The 12,700-nt window shown below is 37.5% G+C and overlaps 1 protein-coding gene across 6 annotated transcripts in view; it reads right to left on the bottom strand.

Annotated features, from left to right (window-relative positions):
* Positions 1-12,700, bottom strand: part of ATP8B (ATPase phospholipid transporting 8B) — a 198,971-nt gene that overhangs the window by 72,827 nt on the left and 113,444 nt on the right. The gene's annotated exons all lie outside the window — the stretch shown is intronic.

Here is a 12,700-nt window from a genome sequence, read left to right as displayed (position 1 = left end):
GCTATTTTATTAGGATTGTACGTAGGTTACAATATTACAGTTTGTTTCATTTGGAAGTTCTTCATTTTTTGTTTATAATGTAATATATAGTATGTTATGGTCTATCTATTTATTATAGGTGGATATTGTATTAAGTCTGTTGATTGTGGGTGAAGGGAATTAATTGGTGGACATCTATATTCTCCACTTTCACTGCAACGTATATAACTAATACAAGTGTAAGTTTGTGCAAGTTTGTTGTGTAATTGAGTCTTGTTCTCACTTTTTTTGTCTTTTGGTGTCAGTTTGTTTCGTTTTTGTGTATGACTTTTAGTATGTATCCATCCATAGTACCTATATATACGCATTGTGGAGCAAAGTGACAGACAGTGCTCGAAGTGAGGGGGAGATGGTATCGCCGCTTAGATAGCAAAATTTTCGCAAAGTATCCCCCAGTTGTCTGTCAGCATATTCCCAGCTAACCTCAAGGCTCGACCAAACAACCCTCAGCTAACACTTTCCACGTTAGACGCTGGTGGGAGAACAGACGCAGACTGAAACGTGCCCTTTAATAAGGAATTACATTGAATATGTAAATTTTGATCACAGTTGTTTTGGTGTATAGCTATATTCTTAGCTTGTTTGTGCAATAGATAGCAAGTGAAATATTATGTCTGTTGTACTGTAAAAAGTTGATTGGAGAAATGACTAAGACCGTCAATTTTCGCTGCCATAAAAAGTTATAAAAAGTCATTTATTTATTAGATTATACTGCTGAAAACCAGCAATTTTTTACAGTATATCAATGACATATACACAATATAAAAAAATAAGTGTACTACATAATAAAACATACTAACAAGATTAATTTGTATTGAAATAAAATAATTACAAATTTAAAAAATACCGGGTGTCCATAAAATCCCTTTACAACTTCAAAAATTCACTACAAATGCAAACGATGAAATATTTGAGTGATTTTTTTTTACTCGATTACTATTAAAGTTCGTACTAATAGTCAATTTGTGTATTTGAGGTAACATTGTGAAGAAAGAGAGGTCCTCGAAAGAAAAATGGCTACTCCACAAGAAAAGGCACAATGTGTGGCGTGGTTCATTGAAACAAACTGACACTCAGACTCGGCGAAACTTTAGGACTAGGTATGAGAAACAACCACCAGCACGTCCATCAATTCGTGAATGACGCAGGAAATTCATGGAAACCGATACAATTTTGGATAAAGCAAGAAGTGGAAGAAAACTAGTATCCGAGGAAGACATCGAACGTGTAAGACAAGCCTTTGTTAATTATCCAAAAAAATCCATTCGCACTGCTGCCAGACAGACAGAGCTACCAAGATCAAAAGTGCACAGGTCCTACACCACAACCTGCGATTATATGCGTATAAAGTGCAACTGTTGCATGCCATCGAGTCCAATGATAAACCGAAACGTAAAACGTTTGTAGTGGACATGCTTCATCGAATATTGGAGGATGCAATGTTCCTCAACCAAGTGTGATGAGGCAACATTTCATGTTTCCGGTAAACTGAACACGTACAATGTGAGAATCTGTGGCTCAGAAAACCCCCATGCGACAATGGACCTCAAACGAGACAGTCGAAAGGTGATGTGGACTGATGTTCAATCGAATCATTGGTCCATTTTTCTTTGGGGAGCAAACAATTACTGCAAATGTTAACCTTGACCTTTTGACTGAATATGTGACACCACAACTGGCTCACCTTCAACCAACCTTCCTTTACCAACAGGATGGTGCACCACCACATTGGGGATTAAATGTTCGTGACTTCCTGGACCAAACATTTCCCGGTAGGTGGATTGGACGGGATGGCCCTATTCCCTGGCCACCTCGTTCACCAGACATAACGCCCCTAGATTTATTTCTATGGAGCTACGTTAAAGACACTGTGCATCGAACAAAGGTACGGAACATTACTGACCTCAAGCAAAGGATCACTGATGCCATTGCCACCATTGATGACGCTATGCTAGAGCGGACATGGCGTCCTTCGTGCAACCAATGGTGCCCATATTGAGGTTTATTAAGTTATGAAAAAACTTCAATATATACTGCTACTATGTGACAAATTTCATTTAATTATCTCTTCATATGTGTTTGGAATAAAAGCTTGAAGTTGTAAAGAGACTTTATGGACACACTGTACAATACAAGTCATGATATAATTATTTCCAAAGAGGCCTTGTAAGCTAAGTGGAATCGTTCTATAGCTTCCTTCTGTAGTATACTTTTACAGACAAAAAATAAAACAAGGTGTAGCACAAATAGGATAATCGAGAAGTCGAATCCAGGATGTCTGGAATACAGGACGCTAACGTGAATATGAAACCATTGGGGAATCAGTCAAAGAATGTAGTGAAATATATTGCACCTTAATTTACACTGATGGAGTAAGCCTGACAAAATTTCAAGCTTATATTTTTCATTTTGAACCCTATTAATATTTATACGGGCACAGTAGCCAGTGGCGTGACTAAGAGAGGGTTGGTGCAAGTTATAACGCCCCCCCTGTATGGCCCATTATTACCAAAGAAGAACGTCAAATGCACAAAAGTGTGGCAAATTGAGAGCTGAATACTGAAAAAAGTATACGTAACCGCCAGGCACGCATCTAGAAATACATTTCGGAGGGGGGGGGGTCCGACCACGTGTCTCGATAATAAAAATATAATTATAATAATTATGCTTAATTAAATTAAAATATTAAATATGTAAATTAATATTGTATTGTTATTATTACATGAATAAGTAAAAAGACGGCATAAGAATAGAGATAACAACAACACATTAATTATCTAGCTTACGTGTAGATACGATCGCCAAAATTTGTATAAAAACAACTGCCCTGGCAAGGAAATTACTGTCAAATAGATAAAGAATTTGATATTTATTTTAAAAAAGAGTTAGATCCAATTGACGAAAAGTAAAGTTCCTGATTAATATTTTATGCATATTAATATTAGGTACTGTCATTAAATAACAGGAATTTTATTATAACTTTCAGAGAGATTGATGCACAACGAAAAATTGTATCACTGGACACAAAATGGTTCCTTAGAAATACGCCACATAGGCGTACCACACAGGCGAGTCACTGTTGATGAAATTGGCGTGGAATTCAACGAGTCATGGATCTGCATTCAATATCATCCATTATGACCCTGGCTATAGGAAAGTGTGTAACCGATGGGTACCAAAGCATCTGTCGAGTGTTCATAAGCGTGCGCGGCAGACAATCTCTCAGGAGCACTTGGATCGTTATGATCGTGAAGGAGACGCTTTTCTTCATCGAACTGTGACAGGAGACGAGTCCTGGGTGCACCATTATTAACCAGAGAGTAAGAGACAATCGATGGAGTGGAAGCATCCAACATCTCCGGTCAAGAAGAAATTCAAAACACAGGCATCCGCTGGGAAAGTGCTGCTAACGATATTTTGGGATGTAAATGGCCCTATATCGGTGCACTTCCAAGAGAAGGGTCAAACTGTGAATAGTGCTCGATACAGTGACATGTTGATAAACAAGTTGAAGCCTGCCATACGATCAAAACGTCGGGGACTTCTTTTAAAAGGAGTATTACTACTCCACGACAACGTCCGCCCCATACGGCCCAACAGGCATAATACAATTCCTGTTATTTAATGACTGTAGTAGTGTGCATAAATCTTTGGAACTGTCCTTCAAAGCCGCCTGAGCCAAATTCCTCGCCTTGCAATTAGTTCAGCGGAAATAAATAACCATCGATTATATAACAAATACTAAACAAGTATATTTTGATTAATTTTATTGCTTGGTAAGTCTTTCGGGGGGAGTTCAGACCCTCTGGGACCCCCCAAAATACGTTCTTACTAACCGCCCCCTTTTCGATAGTTCTGGGCAAGCCACTAACAGTAGCCAAGAGGTCCCGGTGAAAAAGAAAGTGAAGCTCTAGACCCCATTTTCTGACGTGAATACAGACTGGACCTAGAATAAACTTTGCTAAATTTTACCCCCCCCCCCCTCCACAAATTAATTTAAATATGCACATACTTCTGTGTCCCTTGCAGGAAAAAAAAACCTCTGGATCCGCCTATGATTCGAGGTATCTGCTTCCGTTCAAAGGAAATGAAATCAAATTTTGGTCGCAGTCTTCTTGGCCCAGCAGGCACCTTATTCGCCAAGCGCTGATAAATCGGCCGGGTTCCGAAGCGCGGCCATGAACTAACATGACACGCAGTTCCAATCGGCACGCTCACGAGATGGAATTTCTTTGTGAACGGTTTGGCCTTGATATTTCCGCCGCAGGAACACAACGGCGGGACCAATCATTCCGGACCTCCCGCGGCCACACAAAGCGGCGATCGGAGTCTGCGTCTCTGTCGTTTCTTGCTCCGTTTCTCTCTTACATCTATGGGAATTCCATCCAGCGATTCCTTTGCAGGAATTTCCTCTAGCATTTACCATGCATGCGTTTTGGAGAGGCACGAATCTAGAAAAATATTTCGGGGGAAGGGAGAGGGTCCGAACCAAGTGTTCCAGAAATAATAATAATGTTTCAATTAAAACGGTTAAATTATAATTAAATTAAATATTAATTAAATCTGTAAATTTATAAATATTGCATTTTATTATTACATTAATACCTAAAAAAATATAAATATAACAGCATATATTTATTATAGCCGGACCCCATGGCTGAGTGGTTAGCACATCGTGCTGCGACGCTAGGGGTCCCAGGTCCGAATCCCGGTCGTGCATGTTTGTTTGTAAATGTCCATTTCACCCTCATTCCATGGAAGGCAATGGCAAACCACCATGGGTTCACCTTGCGCAGCGACCTCCGGGTCAAAAGACTTGACTTCAGGCAGACAACTCATCATCATCATATGCATTATCTAGTTTGCTTAAGATCGCCAAATTTGTATAAAAACAAGGAAATTAATGTCAAATGAATAAAGAATTGAATATTTATGCAATAATAAAAAAGGATGTTCTTGATTAATATTTTATGCATATTTTCATAAGTAGTAGTGTTCATAAATCTTCTTTGGCACTGTCCTTCAAAGGAGTGTGACCCCAATATAATAATCCTTGCCTTCCAAGTTCATAGGAAAAAAATAACCATCGATTATAGTACAACAAATGCTAAAAAGTATATTTTCATTATTTTATTTTAGCACTTGGCAAGTCTTTCGGGGGTGGGTCCGCCCCCCTTAAATACGTCCTTCGTTTTCGACTATGTTTAAGCGAAACGTGCGTATGTGTAACGATGAGAATGAGTGTGTAACGTAACCTGTACTGCCTTTTACTTTAGTGTGTAAAAGGGTGAGCATTTATATGTGTGTGTGTTTATAAACTCTATACTTTTTAAAATTCTTTTTTCGTTCTGTGTTTTTCTTTTATACTTTATTAATAAACAAGACCTGAAATAATGTCGAAGCATATGATTAAGTGGAAGATAAGGCATTGTAACCTTAACCCATTAACGCCCAATTTTTTTTCAGATTTGTTCGTTTAAAAAGTTTGCCTTTGGTCACCTGAGTGTGAATGTTATTACGAAGGAACGAAAAACGTCATAGTTTGTTCATAAAAGCATTTTATTGGCTGATCCATAGCGTGTAAATTAGCAACATATTTCAAATTCCATTTACACAACTAATTCCCGATCTCGTCTTACATTTAACATACATGAATACATATATCTATAACATATGTATAACAACATTCAGTGGTAGCGATTAAGGGGGGGGTGTGGGGGCAGTTGCCCCACTACTTTGTCAATATTGTCCCCGCACCAGTGGCGGCGATTCGGTTCCAAATTCAAATCCAAGGACGGTATTTTTCCCTTTGTAGATAAGGTTTAGCATAGTGGGGGTGGGGCAAAAAATGCGAAAAGTGGGGGGTGCAACTGCCCCGTTCTATGCTAAACATTATCTACCAAGGGAAAGTAAACTGTCCTTGCCCCACCCAGTTTTGGAACCAAATCGTCGCCACTGACAATGATGAACAACACAGATGCATTATTATGAACACGCAGTAATGTTGTTGTAATTACAGAAGTGTTTACTTCTTCCACACGTTAAAACAATCAGCATGCTAAGTTTTCGACTGAAATATCTATTCGTGGCACACTTTGAAGCAACCGACTTGCAAACCAACATTGCATTTCTTGCACTCTTTGCCAACATTTTTCTTGCAAACTCCACATTTTCTTTTCTTTCCCTGTTCAGTCCTTTGTACGAAGGTTTCTAATAGATCTTTTCGAATATTCTGCAGAACAGATTTTGCTCCTTTATGATAAGATGGTCTCTCTATGGGATTTAGATGTCAGTCAAAGAGGTCAGCTGATGATATGCGCGAGCAATCATACGACGGAAGGTGAGAAGTGGCATTTTGCTTTGAACTAATAACACTGATAAACAATGAAATACTCCTTTAAATAAAACTAAGTGATCTTTATGTATTCAGATGTGCTGATAACGAATATCGCACCCGTTTTCCTGTATCACCTAAAGTTTTTGCAGAACACCCACATTTTATAGTTTTATGGTTTCAGGTCTGCGCACCCTGCTCCGCATACGGCTTAACGTTTGGTTCCTAGCAAATGGATAAGAACCTTTTAGCGACCTTGTGTGTTTATGACTGGCACTTAATATTTCGTGGAGGAAACATCTGGCAGTAGAGTAATTTCCTGTTTCTCTGTTAAAATTTGTTCTTTTGTGGGTTAGTCGAGTCTTAACTTCCTTTCCGATAACTTGGCGAGTAGCCGTATTTTATGTTTGTGTATGTTCGTGAAATTGTGAATGTAATATTGTGTATAGTGAAGTGAAGTGTAAGTTGTATTTTAACAAAACGATTAGAACTAACTAACTCTCTAGCCTTCTTAAACCCGAAGGTTCATGGCTGCAGCAACACAGGCCTTCCATCTTTCCCTATCTTGAGCAAGTTCTATATACTCTTTTCCATCCCTACCGATTTCCTTTAGGTCCATCTCAACGTTGTCCCTCCATCTTCGTCTTGGCCTTCCTACAGGTCTCTTACCATCAGGTTTCCCAACAAGAATCCTGTAAACTCCTCTTTCCTCTCCCATTCGTGCCACATGTCCTGCCCACCTAAGTCTTCTTGATTTAATTATTCTAATGATATCTGGACGAGTACAAATTATGTAGTTCTAAATTATGTAACCTTCTCCACTCACCTGTCTCCTCGTCCCTTTTAGGTCCAAATATTTTCCTAAGGATCTTATTTTCAAATACTCTCAATTTATGTTCCTCTTTCAATGTAAGGGACCAAGTTTCACACCCATATAATACTACAGGCAAAATTACTGTTTTGTATATTTTAACTTTTAGTTTCTTAGATATTAAACGAGAAGACAAAAGTTTATGAAGAGAGAAGTAACATGCATTTCCTGAATTAAGAATACTTTTTATTTCCTCTTTAATATAATTTTCATTTCTTAATATTACTCCTAAGTATTTGAATTTGGAAACTGGTTCAAACGAGTTGTTATCAATAATTAGATTTTGATTATTACCTAACACTTGGTTTCGGCCTGTAAGCATATATTTAGTTTTCTCTTTGTTAACTTCCAAACCTATCTCTTTAGCAGTTTTGAAAAATATTTTAGCATTATTCTTAATTGTATTCACATCATCCCCCAGTAAGTCTACATCATCTGCATATGCTAACAACTGAGTCACACCATTTTAGTCCTTCTTTACTTTCTTTTACCTTCCTTACAGCATATTCTAAGGCAAAATTAAAGAGCAATGGAGATAATGCATCTCCTTGTTTTAACCCATCGTGAATTGTAAATTTGTCAGACATATTATTACCCACACGAATTTTACTTTCTGTTTCACTGGTGCATATTTTTATCATACTAACAAGCTTCTTAGGTATTCCAAACTCTACTAATATATTATATAATTTATCTCTTTTGACCGAATCATATGCTTTTTTGAAATCAATGAATAGCTGATGGACATTTTGATTATATTCCCACTTTTTTTCAAGTGTCTGTCTGATGTGAAAAATTTGATCTGTAGTTGATCTGTTACGTTTAAATCCACATTGATAATCACCTATAATTTCATTAGCATATGGGGTTAGTCTTGTTAAAATAATGTTGGACAATATTTTGTATGTTGTTGAGAGTAGAGAAATTCCACGGTAATTATTGCAGTTCATTTTATCACCTTTTTTAAACACAGGAACAATTATGGATTCTTTCCACTGTTGAGGGATTTCTTCTTTATTCCATATTAAACATATTAATGAATTTCCACCATATTTAATTAACTCAGCTGGTATTAAATCAATGCCAGGTGCTTTGTTATTCTTTAGCTTTTTAATAGCATCTTTAACTTCCGTCAAGTTAGGTTCTGGAACTAAAGGTTCTGCTGTGTGGACTTCATTTATTAAAACAAAACGATTAGAGCATTCATAATTGTTTTTTTAAAGAAATATATTATAACTCAATTAATGAGTTTGCCATGTCACGCAAATGTGTGAATAACCCGAACTTGTTTTGTTATGTTTGCGGGGAATTTACTCCGAAGTCGCAGAGAAATACTATCACTCCTATAGTGAAAAAAGCATACGAGTTGTATTTTGGAAGTAAAGTAGACGAGGGGAAAAAGCTTGGCACCAGGTAAAATTTGTTGTAATTGTTCGCGAACTTTACGTGGTTTGCTTAATGGCACTCACAAATCAATGCCCTTCGGAAACCCTGTAATATGGACAGAACAGAAAGATCATACTACGGATTGTTACTTCTGTTTAACACACATAGTGGGATATAGTTCTAAATCAAAACATTCTATATTTTATCCTGATGTTCCTTCAGCTAAGAAACCTACGAGTCATGATTTTATACCAATTCCTAAGCCTCCTAAAGAATGGACAGTGGATGAAACAGAACCAAGCAGTGCTTCCCCAGATGACGAACCTGGACCTTCATATTCAAACACCGATCCAAATTTTCCTGATCCAAATATACCTCACTTTATTTCCCAATCCGAACTAAATGATCTAGTCAGAGACCTCAACCTTTCTAAAGTTCAAGCGGAATTATTAGGTTCTCGTCTAAGAGGGTGAAATTTATTACAAGATGGTGTTAAGGTGTCATATCGGAAACGCCAACAATCACCGACACATTTTTTTTTTCTGTTAGTAATGAGTCGACTTACTGCATTGATGTAGAAGGCCTTTTGCAAGAACTTGGAAGGAGTCGCAGGGCACGAAATTTCCGGTCGCCAGGTCGCCATTGGCGACCAAAAGTTTGGGGCTGGCGACTAAAATATTTGTTGTTTTGTGTGTCAAACATGCCCGAACATCTCAATCCAATGTTCATACATGGTTTTGGAAAGCGAGCCGATTGAAAACCCCGTGTCCACGCAATGCCGACCCCATCTTACAAATGTATTTAATGTAGCATACTATGTAGCTAAACATCAGCCTTCTGATGAATGAATCCAGATAGATCATCAGTTGAGCATGTAAATGTGTACGTATGTTCGATACGTGGATGCAAATTATGGTCTCATCAAAGAGGACCTTTTAGGAGTAATAGAGCTCACAAACTCTACTTCTGCTGGTTACTTCACAGCCATAACTGATTACTTTGATAAGGCATTTATAATGTGGAAAATAGGCACTAAAAATGAAAAAAAGGCAAAATAAACCGAAAAAAGGCACATTTGGAAGTCGCTTACTTTTATCTATAATTTCTGGCAACATGTTAAAATCTACATTGGGAAGAGCATTTCAATTTTCTCCGTCTTGATTGCACATAACAACAAGGTGTTTTTTAAAGTTCTCGACATTCATTGATAGTCGTCTGTCAGAGAGAATGTTTTTCATAATAGAAAATGATCTTTCTACTTCGACAGAAGTTATTGGAGCATACATAAAACAAGCTAATGTAGCTGGACTCATTTTGGTAACAGCATTTTCACCTTTTAGAATATCACAAATTGTTTAAATTGTTTCAAGTCCTCATTTGCACTCACTACCCGTTTGCACTTTTCCACAACAGCTGACCCCCTTTTTCCTCTAGCACTTCCATCATCTGCTGCATAGATTCCTCGTAGATTTTCATGGATGCTATAATTGTAATTGTCTCTGGCAATGCACCATAATGTGCAAAAATAAACTTGAATAGCACAGGAGTTTTTTCACTTCATGAATTGAAGCCGCTTCATTTTCTGGAAGAGCATCTATCACCTCACTGATTTTTTCAAGGTTGTTAGCATAATACCTGTATATAGCTGCTGATATCCAAGCTCCCCATCTGGTCAAGACTGGTTGCGGAGGTAAACTAAGCTCAGATGCAACTTCCTTAAATTTTCGGGTTCGAGAGGGAGATTTCAGAAATATCTTCTTTGTGTTCGAAATCAACCTGTCCACTTCAGCAGTCAATCATGCACAAGAAATGTTAACCGAAAGGCAATATCCTAACTGAGCATGAAATACATTTTTCTCACACTTTTCTCCTTCAGCAATGTTGAAACATGCATGAGTTCAATATTACTTAAATAAGGCGAAAATTATTCACATAATAAACGGAAGAAAAATAAATGCCAACGTTTTTTGGGAGAAAAATAATTTATATAGGTTACACATTTTTTTTAAAAAAAAAAGGGTTAAATTTCGTTGAAAAAGGCAAAAAAAGGCATTATAATTAAAAATAGGCAGTGGGGTCCCAAATAGGCAAAATAGGCAAAATGAAAAGGCTTCTAAAACATTCGAAACATAAAAAACTTATATCCGGAAATATTTTATCAATATATGCAGTAGATAAAAAGAGGCATTTTGCCAAACTTCCGGGCTCTAGTGATTAGGAATATTTTTCAGTTTTATCATGGCTCTGCTAAAGACTTCACCTCTTGAGAGAAACGGCAGAAGTTATAGGAGAAGAAATTATAAAACTGAGTGGTATCCACGCTATTAGGTGGTTAGCCAATAAAGAAAGTGCTGTAAGAGATCTCTTGAAATCATGGAAAGCTGTTGAGACCAATCTTGAACAGGTGCTCCATAGAAAAGACAATGATGGCGCTAAAGATAAGGGTTTGCTGAAAAGTTCGAAGCAATTTAAATTTGTTAAGCTTCTGTACTTCCTTTTGGATTTTTACAGGAAATTGAACCCTTTAAGCGTGGCACTAAAAAATAAGAATATTTTGATTTCATCTCTGAAAGTAAGAATTGAACACTGTATTTCAGTTTTGGCTGACCTGGAATCTAATGTTGGACCACGCGAACAAGATTTCTTGGACCATGTACCCATTTCAGGGAAGATCAGGGATGTGCAGCTCACAAACATTCAAAATGGAGAGCAAGAGTTTCAGACTGTTAGAAGAAACGTAATTAACAATGCGAAGGTGTACATCACAGAAAGATTGCAATCTATATCAACAGATGTGATTGCATCTCTGCATGTTTTCGACATTTTGGGTTGGCCTCCCAAAGAAAATATTCTTCAGTTTGGGATAGAAGAAATAAAGAAGCTCTACATGTACTTGAACCCGAGCCTCTATAATGAGAAAATGGATGTTCTGTTAGCAGAGTGGACAGAATACAAACTTTTGTTTTCTTCTCTGACTTTGAATCAGACACTGGAGAAGATTCACAGTGAGGAGTGTTCAGCAAGATTCCCAAATTTGTTCCAGATTTTGACATTTTCTGCTGTTCTAAGAGTGAGCACAGCTTCATGTGAGAGAGGTTTCAGGTGTCACAACAGACTGAAGACTACTTACAGGAACTCTCTGACGACTGAGACACTGGATGATTTGCTCCCAGTTTCCGTAAATGGACCCCCCTCCTCTGTCAGTGTTTGACCCAGCAGCTGCGATTGATAAGTGGTACTTCAGTGTAGAACGACAGCGCTACACAAACATTAATTCCTAAGGCATGTTATTTTTAATAATTGCTTATATTTTTATTATTTATCAATATAAAATAGTGACGACCAAAGACTTGAGTCCGGCGACTGACTTCAAACTTGAAATTTCATGCCCTGGTGGGATATAGTTCTAAATCAAAACATTCTATATTTTATCCTGATGTTCCTTCAGCTAAGAAACCTATGAGTCATGATTTTATACCAATTCCTAAGCTTCCTAAAGAATGGACAGTGGATGAAACAGAACCAAGCAGTGCTTCTCCAGATGACGAACCTTGACCTTCATATTCAAACACCGATCCAAATTTTCCTGATCCAAATATACCTCACTTTATTTCCCAATCCGAACTAAATGATCTAGTCAGAGACCTCAACCTTTCTAAAGTTCAAGCGGAATTATTAGGTTCTCGTCTAAGAGGGTGAAATTTATTACAAGATGGTGTTAAGGTGTCATATCGGAAACGCCAACAATCACTGACACATTTTTTTTTCTGTTAGTAATGAGTCAACTTACTGCAATGATGTAGAAGGCCTTCTGCAAGAACTTTGAAGGAGTCACAACCCAAACGAGTGGAGACTATTTTTAGATTCATCTAAGAATAGTTTAAAAGTAGTATTGTTGCATAATGGGAATATATACCCATCAGTACCCCTTGCCTATTCTTCCACCATGAAGGAGACGTATGAAAATATGGATACCATATTAAAAGTGATAAATTATGAAAAATATGGTTAGCAGATATGCGGAGACCTCAAAATTATTGGTATACTGTTAGGCATGCAGTCTGGGTTTA

Source organism: Lepisma saccharinum, chromosome 19, assembly GCF_977018435.1.
Source record: "Lepisma saccharinum chromosome 19, izLepSacc3.1, whole genome shotgun sequence".
NCBI lineage: Eukaryota > Metazoa > Arthropoda > Insecta > Zygentoma > Lepismatidae > Lepisma > Lepisma saccharinum.
This window is presented reverse-complemented; position numbering and strand designations above follow the sequence as displayed.